Genomic DNA, 18,759 nt, shown 5'->3' on the forward strand with positions numbered 1-18,759 from the left:
TGGTAAAGTCTTCTATTTATTATTCTCTTTGATATTAAAAGGCAAATTTTAAAAGTTAAGATAGTGATATAAACTTTTAAAAATAAAAATCATGGGGAAGAAACATAAAGATTGAAGTGTGTTCCAAAGGTTCATGCTGTTGGCTACATGCAAAAGGTTTAACAGTGTCCCACCCTGGCTGTCTGTGCAAAAAGTCTGGGTCTTCAGCTTGTAGCTTCCACTTCCTGCCTGTAACATGCCTCCACAATCATAGGAGATAGAAACAGTCAATAGCTCAGAGGTTAAGTATCTTGACTTCACAGACTCTGAGATTATTTGGTAGTTTTTTTTTTTTTTTTTTTTTTTTTTTTTGTCTCTCCCCTCTTTTACTCACAAACACTTCAACAGGAAGTGGTGAATGCTCTGGTGGCTCCCAGGTGAAACTCAAGTTCATGGATAACTTTTTAACAGCATTAACATTGTCTGAAACCAGCCCCCCTGCCGAGCATTTTTTTTTTTTTGAGAACATCTTGCTCAGTCCCAGACTGACCTTAAATTCTTTATCCTTCCAAGTAGTCTCAGCCTCTTGAGTAGATGGGATTATTGACATGAACCCCTGTGCACAGCAGCAGTCTCAAATTTTTTTTTGCCTGAGATAGACCTTATATAATTGCTTTATCCTAGGTGTCAGAAATCACTGTGACCACACTGCATCTTCCAGATAGAAAGTATGGATACCCAAGCCAATGTCTGAGAGCTTGTATCTCCTTGATTTCTCTTTTAGGGAAGAAGTTTGGCAAATATGAACGTTTGAGGTCCCCAAAAATGAGGAGTTCTCCTCACCTAACACTTTGAAAATCTGGGGCAAAAAAACAGGGCCTCCTGGGCAGCCTAATGCCTTTGTAGCTCAGGAAATATCAGGGAAGCTACTTCTCCTGAACACTCTCCCTTAAATCCCAGGATTCTTGTATTAAAAGTCTTGATTTTATATTCTAAGATCATAATTAGTAACAGCTGGGCAAATTCATCCTTGACACTTATCTGTGTACAAGGGAAGTTCTAGAAAAAGTCCATGCAGTGTATCAAGAGCCTGTAGAGGCTTTGTGGTTGCATCTTTCATGTTCCAAACAGGATGGGTTGCAGGTGTGGCCTCATCTGCTCTTGCAGTTTACACTGAATATGTGTCATTCCTTTAGAAGCACTTGGAAGGCAGGACCCTTGGTCTCTTACTGGAAAGAATGAGATTGAGGTGAGAAAAACAAAATTATTTTCTTTCTTGTGTGTGTGTGTGTGTGTGTGTGTGTGTCTGTGTATACCAGGGATTGAATCTAGGGGCACTTAACCACTGAGCCACATCCTAGTCCTTTTTCATATTTTAGTTAGGGATAGGATTTACTGACTTGCTTAGGACCTTACTAATTGCTGAGGCTGGGGTTTGAATTGCTGAGCCACCTGCCTCAGCTTCCATAGCTAGGAATATAGGCATGCACCCCCACACATGGTGAGTAAAATAAAATTTATAAACTAAATCCCTCTCTAAGTGTCAGAATAAAATTAAATTCAATCTCAGGCAAAATATATATATATATAAATATTAAAAAATATATTTACTAAAAATCGTATATTGATGACACCCTCTTTCTATGTTTTTAAAGCAAAAAATAAATAAATAAAAAAACACAACTAAATATTAGAAACAATCTGAAGCTGAGGATTCATTTTGTTTTATTTTTTTTTTAATTGATCATTGTTGGTAAGCCTGTGGAGCTTTATTTATGAAGATTAGACAAGGTGATACATCAACACTCTGTACCTGAAAACTAATCACCCACATGACCAAAACACCCACACTAACCCAATTACCTACACTAACACTGATTGAGCATCCTGAAATGCAATCAAGGAAGAACTGGGTGTGGTCTTCAGGCACTCAGTAAAAGGGCACTCCTGGAGACAAGCTCATTCTTCTCCAGAGCAGAGTTTGAAACTCATCTCGCTGAGGGACATTTTAATCTACCTCCTCTACAACTGGAGCACGTAATCCTGGAGCTGACTTCATACTTACCCTTCTGCAACAAGCACTGGTGAAACCATGGACCCACTAGTTAGGTAAGTACACCATTCATAGTGGAACTGTAGTTGCTTTACCAAGCCAAATCAAGTCAAATTTCCTATTTTAAATGATCTTCAAATTAGGTTATCTCTATGAAATGATGCTGTTTCTCTACTTAGTATAAAAATCATTCCTCTTCTGTCTTGACTTGAATATAGTTTGGAATTAAAGTGATATTTAATTTAATTTTGTTAGTTTTGTATCCCTTAGTTGGTTCTATGTATTTTATAAGGACTCAGAAATTAGCTTCCAGATAACTTGTACTTTTGTACTTGTAGATTTAAAAATATATTTAGGAATACTTCTTCCCTCTTATTTCTAGAAATTCAACCACTGTAGAAATGAGAACCCAAATCTTTAGCAAAATAAAATTATAAATGATGCCTTGTTTTCTGGAACAGACTAAAATATTTACATATTTTCACATTGTGAAGCAGTGTTTGGAAATAGTTTGGGCTTGGTAGAGAGAGGTATTCTCTTAAATCCATAATTTATTTGAGTTATCTATTTATTAATTTTTATATTTGGTCATATATTAAAGGAAGTCTATTTTGTCATAGGCAGAAGTGTGCTATTCAATAACAACTTGAGTAAAATTTTGTTCAGGACTTTTTCTCTTCAAGGATAGATGAATAAATTCTATTGATATTCTTCCCTCAGAAAATGGACTTAGAAATCTCACAAGCCTTCAAGAAAGAATGCACCTGTTCCATCTGCCTAAAGTACCTTATGAACCCAGTCACCATAGACAGTGGCACAGCTTTTGTTTACCCTTTCTCTGCCTTTCCTGGGAACAAGTCCAAACTCCTGCCTGTTTCCCTGTGTGCAGAGAGCCATCTCAACAGAAATATGTCAAAAACAATATTCTTCTGAAGAATTTGATGTCCACTTCCAGAAAAGCCAGTCTCAGGAAATTCCTGAGCTCTAGCAAAATGTGTGTGATCTACAAAGAGACAAAGATGATCTTCAGTGAAGATTAAAAGCCCCTGCTGTGTTTGCTCTGCTCCAGCTCTCAGGAGCAAAGGGCTCAGGGACATCCTTCTGTAGAAGGGGCTGCTGAGGAGTACCAGGTAAGTGAACCCCCTAAGAGCACTGTGAAGTGTGAGTGAGGGCACTCAGGGATTATAAAAAAGATGAGGATCACGATGATGATTGCCCTGTTTTTTACTGCTTGCTACAAAATTTTCCAAGCATCAAGGAAGAAGCTAAGTACCAAAGGTGTAAGCAATAAATAAAGTATACAAATATACCTGCCTTAGTGGAGCTTGCTTCTACAGGGCTCGTGATAAGGTGCATGCTTACTTTAATTTTGAGTTTAACACTAAGGCATTAGAAAGTTCTCATTTGAAAAGAGTTACAGGATACTCCAATAATAAATGCAAACTATTTCTATATAGTATGCATATATACTAACACAAGGGATAAAGTGCTTGGAATTAGTGTGGGAGAGCCTCAGAAAATCCCAATTCTGATGGAATTGCCACACTATCTGAAAGCTATATATCAATATCCCTGGCTACATTATATTTTGTACTTTTGCAGGCTGAAATCTTCTAAAATTCATAATCATCAATGGTAAAAAAAGAAGGTATTATAATTTTTTTTCTTCCTACAACAGTAATTATATCTTTTTTGTTGATTCTATCATTGTGAAATGGAAACAAATGTATTTGCTTCTCAAGTGTTTAATGATATATATATATATATATATATATATATATATATCTCATTTTATATATATATATATATATATCTCATTATATATATAATGTATGTGTGTATATATATATATATATGTATATATATATATACACACACACATATGTATATACATGCACACAAAGGAGAAGCTGCTAAAGCAAATAAGATCATTATGGGAAAAGATCCATGTAAATCAGAAAAATTTAAATGAAGAGAACAAAATTATCAGTCCATGGATGGTAAGTATAAGTCTATTTTCCTAACACTCAGCTTGAGGCAGACAGTCTAGAAATTTATCTATAGTCACTTTAACATCATAGTATAAGGATATTAGGCATAGCTTTTCTGGTGGTTTCTAATTCTGAAAGTAAAATTCAACTATGTTGGTCAAACAAATGACCAAGCAGTGTTGTAGGGAGGTTTGAGTTTAAAATTAATTTACTAACCATAGATGAGACTATTGCATATTATGATGTGTGACTCAACTATAAATTATAATTGCTTGCATAAATGCTTTTATATGTGGGAGGATAAATTATCAATCAAAAATTTTTTTTTCTTCAGATATATTATACACTCATGAAGCAGATAAAAGTGGATAAAAGCACAAAAAAGAATGGCTTGGTTCCTTCCATCATTATAAAGAATAGAAAAACAATCAAGATTAAAGAGAAGTGAAATTGTGATTTCTGAGAAATGGGCAGATATGAATTTATGGTGTATGTAACATACTGATAAAAGGTACTGGCCAAGAGAGGTTTAACTGGAGGAGGATAAAATCATGCTTCAAAGGTGATCTAGACAACCTATCCCTACAGTGCTACATATATCTACAGGAAGAGCTGATGAGGGCTGAGTATAAGTAACTGTGTCCCATTCTTCATGAGGAAGAAAGACTACATGTAGAGTCTTAAAAAAGAAATCGAATGAATTTTAGAGCATCTCAAAAAAGCAATGACAAAATTGTTCAAAAGAAGACACACCTCAGAGAAATACATAAGAAACTGGTGAAAATATCCCATAAACCCTATGTTGAGCTTCTGCAGGTAAGCACTGAGATGAAGGTGAAAGTGTTTTATATAATCTGAGGTTCTCAGTTTTGAACACATTATTTAGTGCCACACCTAAATTTTCACATCTCCTGCGTGATTGATGGGGTTCTTTCCTCTTTGGATATAATCTAGGTAAAGCTTATCTTTTATTCTGACAACAAATAAGCAAAATTTGTGGAATTTTGTGAGTAGCTGTCCTAGGAAATGTTTTCTTCTTAAGTTATTGTTTTGAAGCTTGCTTTCCTAAGAACCAGAAGTAACCATTTGTTCATCAACATTCCATTTTTGCCTGCCACTGGACAATATGAAGAAATTTTGGAAAAGCTAATGGTTCCTTAATTCTGTTTTGAAGTTGTGGGTTTGAAATGCCCTCATTAGAGACATTATCTACTATGTGCTACCCATGTCCATCCTTCTCACTCTTTTCTCACCCTCTGGGTGCTGAATTCTTCTAGAATTCAGTTTCTTCAATTATGCTTTACCAGAATTGTCCTAAGAGATGAAAATGCATTTATAACAAGGGTTGCTGTGATGATATTTGATACTTACCTGAACTTTCCAAAATCAAAATTCCATCCTATTTCTTAAGAAATTTAAGCCTTTCTGGTTTTCTTTGCAGAACTTGTGAGATCTATTGACAAAGTAAGTTTAGTCTTTAGTGCAAACTAGGGCACCATGTGAGCTATGAAAAAGATCAAGCTGTTTCTAAAGAAGTGAAAAAATACTTTATGTAGATAATAATCAACAGTATGTGCAGGTGTGTGAATATGATTTCCTGTTCCCTTTATCAGAAGTTAGCTTCTCTTTGCCCCTGTGTTTGAGGGTTGAGGGCTGAATGCTGACATTCATAAATACAACTCTGAATGATTTTAAATTGTAAATCAGAAACACTGAAGTGCATGGGATAGTTTTTCCTAGTTAGGAAATGAGATTGGCACCTCTGAGAAATGAGTTGTTAATAGATAAATAAAGTTAGAAAGACTCCTGGGAACAGTCCCTTCTCATGAAGATGGAGGCATACTCTGATGAGTAAGGGGTTTCAATAAATATTTTCAGTGGAATGGTTGTTTAGTTCCTTAAAAACTGTGATGACATCTTTCACATCACAAGATTTATGTTCTCTTCCTCCTTACAGGAGTGAGTCAGTGCAGCTGCACATGCCTCATCCTATAAAGCCAGCACTTTCTGCCCAGACCATCATTTGATAGCTCAACTGCTTCCATGGTGAGTATCAGCCCACTGATGGGAACACAGTATAGCACCCTTCAGTAATGATTTTCTGTGGGAAATCTTTAACTTTATTCACCTTTAATATCCCAAAAGGAAATGGCCTGTCAATTGGTATCTATAATCACATTTAGTAAACTGGTTACCATGATTAAATAAGAAAAATGTAACTGCAGGCTGGTATAATAATAAATGTGATTCAGGGTATAGATACAAAATCACTTAAGTAAGTCAGACAATTATAAATTAGTTCAGAATGTTCTCACTTTAAGTTCCGGTAATGATGGAGATTATTTAAATATTTTCCCTTAAAATGCCTTAGTAATTGAATGTTTCACATGTATCATATTAAATATAATATACACAAATACATTAAATTTAATATATTAAAATTCATGAATAAACATAATATAACTGAATTCACAGAGCAATACTTCATGAACATCAAAAATAAAATGAGTTGGTGAAGTTGAGGCAGTATATATATTGCCATGGTAAACCTAAATAGGAAACAAAGCAAGTGGTTATTTCTTTGGACTTAATGCAATGCAGACCTCCACTTCTAGCTCATTAAAGGAGTGAGCTAGAAGTAGGCATGACCACCCTTTTTGTTACAGTGTCCATATTTTTAGCCATGTTTCCATTGTGATTGGGCTCTTGTTTCTGCAGCAGGTGTTCTGGAACTCTTGTAATATACTCCAGCCACAATTATGCATTCTAACCCACCTCTCCTCCCAAAAGAGTTAAAGGTATAACTTCTAACCTAACAGAAATTAGAAGATGATTTTGGCTGGAATATTGTCTTCCTTCCACAGTGGAAATTTTCTTCAAAATTGCAGTAATGGATCATAACATCAAGATATTTGATGATGTGAGAAGTTTGAGATTTGAGCATGTCCATCCAGACTCATGTTTGAATTCTAATAGATCGAACTATTTTGATGTATGGGGAACAAAGAGTTCCCTGGGAAATATTACTGGAAATTCGATATGAAGGAATCTTTGGACTGGAATCTACGAATCTGCAAGGATTCCTGGGTGAGGAAGAATGGAACACTGATTGACTCCAAAGACATGTTTCTTCTCCTCGTTGTGAAGGGGGATCATCATTACAGTCTCTTGACCACCTCCCCAATATTTTCTAACTACATAGAGAAACTTCAGGGCTACGTTGGTGTGTTTCTTGATTTTTGAGAGTGGAAGTGTGACTTTTGTGAATGTTCCCAAGTGTTCTCTTATATGGCAGTTCCTTGCTGGCTCTTTGAATTTCCCAGTCAGGCCTTTTACTCATACTGACCAAAAATGACCAGGGATGTCAGGAAACTATGCCTAGGAATTTTGTAATTCAGGCAGCCCTTCCAAGTAAAAGGCAACAACAATATACTTCAGTATTTTTTCAGTATTTTTTACTTGAACCTAGTGTGGTGGTACAAGATTATTAATTCCAGCAATTCTATTAATTCAGGAAGCTGAGGTTGGAGGACCTCATGTTTGAGGCCAGACTTGGAACCTTAGCAATACCTGGTCTCAAAAAAGAAGAAAGAAAGAAAGGAAGGAAGGAAGGAAGGAAGGAAGGAAGGAAGGAAAGAAAAGAAAAGAAGGAAGGTGGGAAATGTAGCACATTTTTAATGAATCCCTGGGTTTAACTCCCAGTACCATAAAATAAAATACAAAAAGAAAGAAAAAATAGAAGAAAGAAAGAAAAAAAGAAAGAGGTATAAATAAATCAGAGATTTCAAAATTTAAACAGCAGTCGAAGAAAAAAGCAAATTATTAAAATTGTGAAGTTGTTGTTGTAGAACAAAGTATTATTTAATGAAATAATTGTTTTAGTTAAAATGTCTCTTTAAAAAACCTAAGTCATGTAAACTTTCTTGTATCTGACCCCAAACCTCATCAAAATTTTTTACTCTACTTCATAAACCTAATCAGTATGATCTTATAAGTCCTTCCCACCACTTTCAGAAGAGGTAACCAACAGTGGCTATGGTCTTAGGTGAATCCCAGTTATCTAAGAAGAGTACTTGTCTGAAGAATGCCTTTACCTCTAAGGTAATCTAAGTAGCAGACTTGAATTCTCAGCTTCTGAGCTTTGCATACCTGAGAGTTACTGCTCATGGTGATACTGACAAATTTTCCAAAACTTCCACACCAGAGTTCTCTCATAGCTAACTCTGATGAGTTGGGAATTTAGAGTAAATACTTTCAAGCTGTCTTTCTCTCCTAAAAATTCTTTAAATTTACTTTTCAACCTACTTGAGTTTTGTCCAAGTAAAACTATTTATATTTCCTTGGTTAAAATATATATAACTAGAGCAATTGTAATAAGTAATATGAGTAATTTTCATTCTATTCCCTTGTTTTTTATTAGATTTTGCAGGTTTTACATGAAATATTTCTGCAGTTTTATTAATTTTGTAAGTCATAAGTTGCTTATAATATTCAGTATATTATATGCATGCAATAGTCTTCATGCACATAGATTTAATTTTTTAGTGGGCAGGGTGGGTGCCGGAGAGTTAACTCAAGAGCAGTCAACCACATAGCCTCATTTAGTATTTTACAGAATGTCTTACTGAGTTTGTTAGCACCTCACTTTTGCAGAGGCAGATCTTGAGATCCCTCTGCCATACCTGCCAGAGCAGCTGGGATTATAGATGTGTGCCACTACCCTTGGTTTCAAATTTTAATGTATAGCTTTGATAGTAAAACCCTTGATGTAAAAGTCCTACATGTTGTCCCTTTACAACCTTCAGTTCACAAAATAGTTGAAATGTTTTCCACTATGTGCAAACAAATTGCAAAAGTTTCCAAGTGGAAATATTGATAACTACAGAAAAATACCAGAAATTAACATGAATTTATCATGCTTTATCAACTACATCTCTAAACTGAAGTGAAGTCTCTCAACTCTAGTATAGAGAGGAAAGCACCATTGTTACCATTGTTAATTTATGCTGGTTCTCTAATTTTTCTTTTCTTTTTTTTTTTTTTTTTTTTTTTTTTTTTTGTACTGGGAATTGTACTCAGGGCTAATCTACCACTGTATTACAACCCATTTTGAAATGGTCTCACTAAGGTGCCCAGGCTGGCCATGAAATTAGTTTCCTTATGACTTAGTCTCCCCAGTAGTTGGGATAGTAGGCATGCACCATTTCACTAGGGTCTCCAGTTGATTTTGTTTTAAATAACAATAGATTAATTATTGCTGATTATTACTTCAGCATGCATACACATCTCCTCAAAATATGAAGGTACTCTGATGGTCAGAACTGAATATGGGAGAAATTATTTTCTGTAATGAAAAGTAATAGAAAAAAATTACCTGTTTTATTTCCTTTTCAGTCCTGGGGCTAAAACTCAGGAGCTTACATGTTTTGGGCAAGTAAGTCCTCTACCACTGATTACATCTCTAGTCTTAAATTCTAATTTTAAAAATTTCTTTCTTTATTGGTACTAGGGATTGGACAGAGTGTTGCTCTACAACTGAGTTACATCACAACACTTTCTTAGTTTTTATTCTGAGACATGATCTCAATAAATTGTTGCAGTTGGCCTCACAACTTTAATCCTCTTGCCTCAGCTTCCCAAGTAGCTGAGATGAGAGGTGTGCATCAATACGCCTAGCTTACATTTTATTTTTTGAAAGAAATTATTTAATTAAGATTAGAAGTATAAATTCAACTGTTTGAAGTTTCAGGAGTTGGAAGTTGAACACAACAGTGATTAAACCAAGCAATCTTCAAATGAATTAAACTCAATGTTAATTGTCTTTACAGAAGCACATCCATGGGTTGAGAGGCAGAGAGAATAGATATTTGGCATAAAAGCTGTCTCTATGTTTGTTACAGTTATGGAGTCAGAGAGACAAAGTGAGGGAGAGATAATCACTCAGACTGATCAGCTAATGTACGTAAGTCTGGAATCATCCTAAACATTCTTCTTTGTCCAAATATTGAACTTATCCAAATGATTAAGAAAGTTTCTTTTTTAAAATAAAGATCATGCTCATCTCATCTTGTTCATTTGTGTCAAAACAAACCCAGCCTCTCTATATTTTCCATATTTAGATTGTATTGATAGAAGTTAATAGAAACTTTAAGCACAACTCAACTGAACAAGCAGGGCTGTCCAAAGTTCTTTTATGTTTTTTATTTCCTCATCAAGCAGAAGGATAAGTCTCTCTTATTTCCCTTTTTCCTCTTACCCACTTCCCTTATATTTTCAGTTTCAGAAACATGGATTCAAAGGCCTTGCAAGACTTCCAGAGTGCACTCACATGCTCCATTTGCATGAATTACTTCTTACAACCTGTTACCATAGACTGTGAGAACACCTTTTGCTGACCCTGCCTCTGCCTCTGCTGGGAGGAAGCCCAAATACCAATGTGCTTCCAGAAGTGTAGAGAAATAGCAGAGAAGGTAGACTTCAAAACCAACATTGTCCTCAAGAAGCTGGCTTCGCTTGCCAGATAGGCCACACCTCACTCTCAGAGCAGCTGTGGGGGGCAGCTCTGCAGGACACACAGGGACAAAAAGGGGCTCTTCTGTGAAGTCGACAAGAACTTGCTCTTTGCACCTTGTTCTGAATCACTCAAACACGTTTTTAACAGCTATAGTCCAGCATAATGGGTGGCTGAGGAGTACAGGGTGAGTGATGGTCATGAAGCAACTTGGAAACTGAAGCATCCAAATAAGAGAGAAAGATGAGGGCATATGACAGTGGGGCAGATGATCATGCAGATGGAGTTAGTGCTGTTTAGGTATAAATTTCAAGATATAAATAACTTTAAATGTTTCCCAGTTTGATACTATGATCATAACTAAGATGAATGCTCATGAAGTAAAGTTCCCCTAGAAACACTGTCCAAATAACAGGACATGGTGGCCATGCCAATAATCCTACCTATTCAGCACATAGAGGTAGGAGAATCCCATGTTTCAGGCAACTCTGGGCAACTTAGCAAGACATTATTCTTTTTTGGTTTGTGTGTTTAGGGGGCTGAGGATACTTCTCATGGTAAATGCTTGTCTACCATACATTTAACCTTGGGTTCAATCTTCAGTACTGAAAATAAAAATAAACATATTGTCCAAATATGTGAAATTCTGGCAGCAGTAGATCAGATGGGTAGCACTAGGAACACGGGCTTCTTTAATTGCAAGCTGGACCCTTTCATAGTGAGGTTATGTAACAAGTGCCTTGTCAGGAAATGGACTACATTATCTAGGATTCCTTCAAACTATTATTATTATTATTATTATTATTATTATTATCATCATCATCATCATTATTATTTGCTTCCCAAATAATAAAATTAATTTAGACTAATTTGTGAAAATCTGACTCTCTTCTAACTCAAGATTGCTCTACTCTAAAACACTGCTTTTTTTTTTTTTTTTCAGTACACAAAAATGAATCCTGCAAGACTGTCTTCCCTAACACTAAAGCCTATGTTTATTTTCAATTTCCTTCTAAAGGAAATTGATCTGTTATGGAAAATGACTCAAGAGATGCAAAAATCTAAATGAGGTAGTTCACAAAACTCACTTCTTCATGGTAAATATGAAAAGGTTTTCTTTGTTTTTATGCAGACTAAAATGATGTTGTCAGCTCAGTTTGAGTTGTCATTGGAGGATAGTATTTTCCTTTCAGAATATGCAGGGATTGCTGGTAATATTACAAATTGACTGGTGAACACAAGCTAATGTGATGAATACTACTAGTATGTGAGGTGAGTGAGGCATGACTGGTATTTCCTGTCCAACTTTGGAGTTTTGGATAAATTGTTCCAGACACTGAGGACAGTATTGAACTATTTAGTTTGAAAGAGAAGATATATATATAATATTTTTAACTATGGCAAAGTTGAGTTTTTTAATGTATAATACAGTGTTATATAATATATTCAAAAATCTTCAGAAGAATCAAACAAAGGTATAAAAGAAAAGGCAGAAGATTCATATAAAAGAGGTAAAATAATGCATTAAGAACCCTGAAGAGACATCATAAGGAGATAGCCTGAGATCCCACAGAGGTCTTGATTTAAACAGGAGAGAGGCAAGAAACTGAGAAAGAAATTATCACAAAATGCCATTGAGGTAAAACATAAAATGCTGCACCTGAACTGGCAACCACAACTGCTATCTCAACTGGGAAATAGAATAAACAGCAAACTGAGAAGAAAAGTGGTCCACGCTCAGCAGATTCAGAGGCTCAGTACTGCATGGGGCTTCATACTTCAGACACTGGCCACCACTAATGGATGATTAATTGGTGTATGTATATATTTTTAAAAGCTTAAATACTTTATATAAATTTTTCTAAAAGTTGCTTTTTTGACTATCTAAGTGTGTCATGGAACATAGACACATAGATATCTGTGTTAAAACTTTTCAAATTTTACTTTAAAATATTTTATATCTAAGGAAGAGTTAAAAATGTAATATACTGACTTAATTTGTATTTGTGTTTCTATGGCCAGTTTCCTATTCCCCTAAAATGTTCATACATCCCATGAGACAGTTTTGAAGCATTGGAAGCTTACATTGGTAAGTTATCATGAACTGAAGTCTGACATTTTTAAAATTTTTAAAAATTACACCAGCTTGTACATGAAAATCCTATTTTCTATTCCAGGATCCAACCTAGAATGGAGCATTGAATTTACTCTGATGACTCCTTTGGTTTCATTTGAAAGAGCTTTTTTCCTTACTTTTTATGAGTTTCACAATTTCAAGGAATACTTGTCAGGGTTCTTGTAAAAGAACCCTCAATTTTGTTTTGTAGATGTTTTTTTTTTTTTTTTTTTTTCTCATGAATAGACTAGAGTTATCAGTTCAGAGAGTAAGAAAACAGAGGCAAAATTCTCTCCTCATTATAAGTATATGGTATCCACATATTCTGTGTACCAAATTAAGTTCATTGGTTATATGAAAAATATATCATTCTGACAGAGGATATGGATAATGATTGAGGCTATAAACTTGTGTATATAGAGAAGGGGCAGAGAACATGTGTAAAATTTCTTTATTTCCTCTTAATTTTGCTGTTAACATAAAATTTCTTTAAAAAATAGTTAAGGAAGTCAGGACCTAATCAAATATGTTGAATATTTAGGCCTACTTTTTCTTCCATTATGTGCAGGCTATCTGGTCCAATTCCTAGATCCTTAATCCACTTCCAGTTAAGCTTTGTGCATGGTGACAGATAATGGTTTAATTTCATTTTTCTACATATGGATTTCTATTTTTCCAAGAACCATTTGTTAAAGGGCTATCTTTTCTACAATGTATGTTTTCAGTGCTTTTGTCTACTATCAGATAACTGTATTTATGTGGTGTTGTGTCTGTGTCTTCTATTCTGTACCATTGGTCTACAAGTCTACCTTGATACCAATACCATGCCATTTTTTGTTACTATGGCTCTGCAGTATAGTTTAAAGTCTGATCTTATGATGCATGCTGATTTACTTTTCTTGCTAAGGATTGCTTTGGCTACTCTGAGTCTCTTATTTTTTTCAAATGATTTTCATGATTGCTTTTTTTATTTCTATGAGGAATGTTGTTGGGATTTTAATTGAGATTGCGTCAAATCTATATAATGATTTTGGCAGTATGGCCACTTTGACAACATTAATTATTACTATCCAAGAATATGGGAGATATTTCCATCTTCTAAGATCTTCAATGTCTTTGTTTAGTCTTCTGTAGTGTTTATTGTATAGGTCTCCCTGAGAAGTGGATGCAGATACATAATGGGGGTGGAGGGTGAGAATGGAAGAACTTTGATTAGGCAAAGGGGAGGGAAGGTAGGGGAGGGAGAATGGGGGTAGGAAAGATAGTGGAATGAGATGAACATCATTACCCTGGGTACATGTATGACTACACATGTAAAACAACTCTACATTGTGTACAGGCAGAGAAATAAATGAAAAGATGTGCTCAATATGCATACAAAGAATAGAAATGCATTCTGCTATCATGTATAAGTAATTAGAATAAAAAATAAAAATAGTGAAGAAAATGAAAGAAAAAAAATAGTTAAGGAAATAGTAGGGAAGGAGAAAGGGCCAAACTTTACTGGCTTCACTGAAAAATAGCTTCTTATCCTGAGTGTGTGAAAGAGTTTTACTTTTTTATTCCCTAAGGATGAATAAATTAGAATTTCTTAGATTAACAGAAAGGTGAAAACATCAAAATGGTATGTTTATTGTGGACAAATATTTCTGCCTATGATGTGAAAATTTTTCCAAAAAAAAATTCTATTAAACATGTATCATACCTTTACATATATTTGTTAATTCTGAAAAACTCACGAAATACTCAAAGATCCATAGCCTATAGTGAAGATGGAAAAAAAGGCACTGCAAAGCATTTTATGTGCCACAAAATATGATCTTCATTTAAAGAAAATTAATCAACACAATTTTGCATTCATACTATCTTCAACCATCTTTGTTTTTAAAAGCAAAGTGAAGTTACATTCAAGAAAAAAAAAATTTTCTTTTTTCTTTTTCTTGGACTGAGAATGAAACCAGAGGTGCTCTACCACTGAACTACATTCCCAGGCTTTTTTTTTTTTTTGTACTGAGAATTGAACCCAGAACATGTGCAAGTGAGGGAACCACTCTACCAACTAAGCTGTATCTGAGCCCCTTCTACTCCTTTCTATTTTTTTTTTTTTTTTTTTTTGAGACTAGGCCTTGCTAAGGTTCCAAGGCTGGCCTCAAACTTGAGGTCCTCCAATTTCAGCTTCCTGAATTTCTAGAACTCTTGGAATGAATAAACATGTACCACCACATCGGGATCTAGTAAAAAATACTGAAAAAATACTAAAGTATAATATTGTTGACTTTTACTGGGAAGGGCTGCCTGAATTACAGAATTCCTAGGCATAGAGTTTCCTGATTTATCCCTGGTTATTTGTAGCCAATATGAACAAAAGGCCTGACTGGGAAATTCAAAGAGCTAGCAGGGTACTGCCATATAAGGGAACTCTTGATAATATTCATAAAATTCAAACTTCCACTTTCAAAAATTAAGAAACACACCAACCCGGACCTAAGGCTTCTCTATGTAGTGAAAAAACACTGGGGAGGTGGTCAAGAGACTGTAGTGATCATCCTCCTTCACAAAGAGGAGAAGAAACATGTCTTTGGAGTCAATCAGTGTGCCATTCTTCCTTACCCAGGAGTCCTTGAAAATTCCTAGATCCCTGTCCAAAGAGTCCTTCATATCCAATTTATAGTAATATTTCCCAGGGAACTCTTTGTTCCCCATGCAGCAAAATAGTTAGATCTATCAGAATTCAAACATGAGCCTAGATGGACATGCTCAAATCTTAAACTTCTCACATCATCAAATAGTTTGATGTTATGATCGGTTACTGAATTTTTGAAGGAAATTTCCACAGTGGAAAGAAGAGAATATTCCAGTCAAAATCGTCTTTTAAATTCCTGTTAGATGAGAAGTTATACCTTTGACTCTTTTAGTAGGAGAGATGAGTTAGAAGGCAGAAGTAAAGGGATAATTATGGCTGACGTACATTGCAAGTTTTCCAGAACATCTGCAGCAGAAACAAAAGCCCAATAACAATGAAAACACTGTTAAAAATATGAACACTGTAACAAAATAGGTGGTCATGCCTATTTCTAGCTCATTGGTTTTCATTTTACCTGAGAACTGGAGTTCTGCATTGCCACTAAGTCCAAGGAAATTACTACTTGCTTTGGTTTCTATTTAGGTTTACCATGAAAATCTATATACTGCCTCAACTTCACCAACTCATTTTATTTTTGATGCCCATAAAATATTGCTCTGTGCATTCATTATTTTATGTTTGTTCATGTATTTTAATATATTAAATTTAATGCATTTTTATATATTACATTTAATATATTACATGTGAAATATTCAATTACTAAGATATTTTAAGGGAAAATATTTAAATAATCTCCATCACTAACTGCACCTAATTTAAAGTGAGAACATTCTGAACTAATTTATAATTGTCTGACTCATTTAAGTGATTTTGTATCTATTCCCTGAATCACATTTATCATTATAACAGCCTGCATTTATTTTTTTTCTTATTTAATCATGGTAATCAGTTTACTAATTGTGATTATAAATACGAATTGACAGGGCATTTCCTTTTTGGATACTAAAGGTTAATAAAGGTAAATATTTCCCACAGAAAATCATTACTGAAGGGCACTATACTGTGTTTCCATAAGTGGGCTGATACTCACCTTGAAAGCAGATAAGCCTATCTATCAGTCCAGTGATGGTCTGGGCAGGAAGTGCTGGCTTTATAGGCTGAGGCAACTGCACTGACTCACTTCTGTAAGGAGGAAGAGGATATGAATCTTGTGGTGTGAAAGATGTCATAACAGTTTTTAAGGAACCAAACAACCACTCCACTCAAAATATTTCTTGAAACCCTTTTCTCATCATTGTGTACCTCCATCTTCATGAGAAGGGACTATTCCTAGGAGTCTTTTTTACTATATTTGCCAGTTAACAGCTCATTTCTCATAGGTGCCAATCTCATTTTCTAACTAGGAAAAACTATCCCCTGCACCTCAGTATTTCTGATTTACCATGTAAAATCATACAGGGTTGTATTTATGAATGTCAGCATTCAGCCCAGCAAAACATGCATCCCTCAACCACAGGAGAAAAGAGAAGCTAACTTCTGATAAAGGGAACAGGAAATCATATTCACACAAACACATGCACACACAGTTGATTACTAATTACATAAAGTATTTCTTCACTTTGTTAGAAACAGCTTGATCTTCTTCATAGCTCACATGGTGCGCTAGTTTTCACTAAAGACTAAACTTACTTTGTCAATAGACCTCCCAAGTCCTGCAAAGAAAACAAGAAAGGCTTAGATTTTTTTAAGAAATAGGATGGTATTTTGTTTTTTGTAAAGTTCAGGTAAGTATCAAATATCATCACAGCAACCCTTTTTATAAATTCATTTTCATCTCTCAGGACAATACTGGTAACACATATTTGAAGAAACTGAATTCTTCAAGAATTCAACACCCAGAGGGTGAGAAAAGAGTGAGAAGGAAGGACATGGGTAGCACATAGCAGACAATGTCTCTAATGAGGGCATTTCAAACCCACAATTTCAAAACAGATGTAAGGAACCATTAGCTTTTCCAAAATTTCTTCATATTGTCCAGTGGCAGGCAAAAATAGAATGTTGATGAATAAGTGGTTATTTTCTGATTCTTAGAGAAGTAAGTTTCAAAACAACAGTTTAAGAAGAAAACATTTCCTAGGACAGCTACTCACAAAATTCCATAAATTTTGCTTATTTGTAGTCAGAATAGAAGTTAAACTTTACCTAGATTATATCCAAAGAGGAAAGAACCTCATCATTGATGCAGGAGATGTGAAAATTTAGATGTGGCACTAAGTAATGTGGTCAAAATTGAGAATCTAGGATTATGTAAAACACTTTCACCTGCATCTCAGTGCTCACCTGGAGAAGCTCAACATAGGGTTTATGGGACATTTTCAATAGCTTCTTATGTATTTCTCTTAGGTGTGTCTTCTTTTGAACCGTTTTGCCTTTGCTTTTTTTGAGATGCTCAAAAATTAATTTCCTTTCCTTTTTAAGACTCTATATGTAGTTTTTCTTCCTCAAGAAGAATGGGACACAGTTACTTATACTCAGCCCTCATCAGCTCTTCCCATAGATACATGTACCATTGTAGGGATAGGTTGTCTAGATCACCTTTCAGCAAGATTTTATCCTTCTCCACTTAAACCTCTCTCTTTGGCCAGTACCTTTTATCAGTATGTTACACACACCATAAATTCATATCTACCCATTTCTCAGAAATTGCAATTTTATTCCTCTTTAATCTTGATTCTTTTTCTATTCTTTATAATGATGGAAGGAACCAAGCCATCCTTTTATCTGCATTTATCAACTTTTATCTGCTTCATGAGTGTGTAAAATATCTAAAGAAAAAGTTTTGACTGATAATTTATCCTCCCACATATAAAAGCCTCTATGCAAGCAATTAGAATTTATAGTTGAGTCACACATCATTATATGCAATAGTCTCATCTCTGTTTATTAAATTAATTTTAATCTCAAACCTCCCTACAACACTGCTTGGTCATTTATTTGACCAATATAGTTGAATGTTACTTTCAAGATTAGAAAAGCTATGCCTAATATTCTTACACCATGATGTTAAAGTGACTAGAGATAAATTTTTTGTTTGAATGTCTCAAGCTGAGTGTTAGGAAAATAGACTTATACTTACCAACAATAGGCTGATTATTTTTGTCTCTTCATTTGGATTTTTCTGATTTACTTGGGTATTTTCCCATAATGATATTATTTGCTTTAGCAGCTTCTCCTTTGTATCTATGTGTACATGTACATTATATATATATATATATATATATATATATATATATATAAATTAAAACACTTGAGAAACAAATATATTTGTTTCCATCTCACAATGATAGAATCAATGAATAAGATATAAGTACTTTAGTAGGAAGAAAAATTATAATGAGCACTATTAAGGCTTATTTCAAATGTAAAAAAAAAACCTTGAGATAATGTACTAAATTGTTCAGAAGGTTGTTTTCTTAGTGCCTGCTGGAATACTACAGGATTTTCTTTAGCCATCCGGAGTTCCTG

At 34.7% G+C, this 18,759-nt stretch overlaps 1 long non-coding RNA gene and 1 pseudogene across 5 annotated transcripts; one reads left to right on the top strand and one right to left on the bottom strand.

Moving 5' to 3' along the window:
* Positions 1 to 1,159: 1,159 nt before the first annotated feature.
* On the top strand, positions 1,160 to 12,741 carry LOC124089389 (uncharacterized). Of its 5 annotated transcripts, XR_009226258.1 has the most exons (9): positions 1,719 to 2,088; positions 2,753 to 3,162; positions 4,358 to 4,839; positions 5,981 to 6,069; positions 9,924 to 9,981; positions 10,301 to 10,721; positions 11,478 to 12,350; positions 12,557 to 12,623; positions 12,712 to 12,741. It is a non-coding gene; the product is annotated as an uncharacterized LOC124089389 (long non-coding RNA). The 5 variants fall into 5 exon arrangements; XR_006850718.2 differs by adding an exon at positions 1,160 to 1,228 and having other exon boundaries at positions 1,953 to 2,088; positions 11,478 to 12,741; XR_009226257.1 differs by having other exon boundaries at positions 1,720 to 2,088; positions 12,557 to 12,741.
* Positions 12,742 to 14,992: 2,251 nt separating this feature from the next.
* LOC124089387 (tripartite motif-containing protein 43-like) overlaps positions 14,993 to 18,759 on the bottom strand; it is a 64,553-nt pseudogene continuing 60,786 nt past the window's right edge.

Source organism: Marmota monax, unplaced genomic scaffold, assembly GCF_021218885.2.
Source record: "Marmota monax isolate L192 unplaced genomic scaffold, Marmota_monax_Labrador192_F-V1.1 WCK01_AAM20220418_F8-fsc00096, whole genome shotgun sequence".
NCBI lineage: Eukaryota > Metazoa > Chordata > Mammalia > Rodentia > Sciuridae > Marmota > Marmota monax.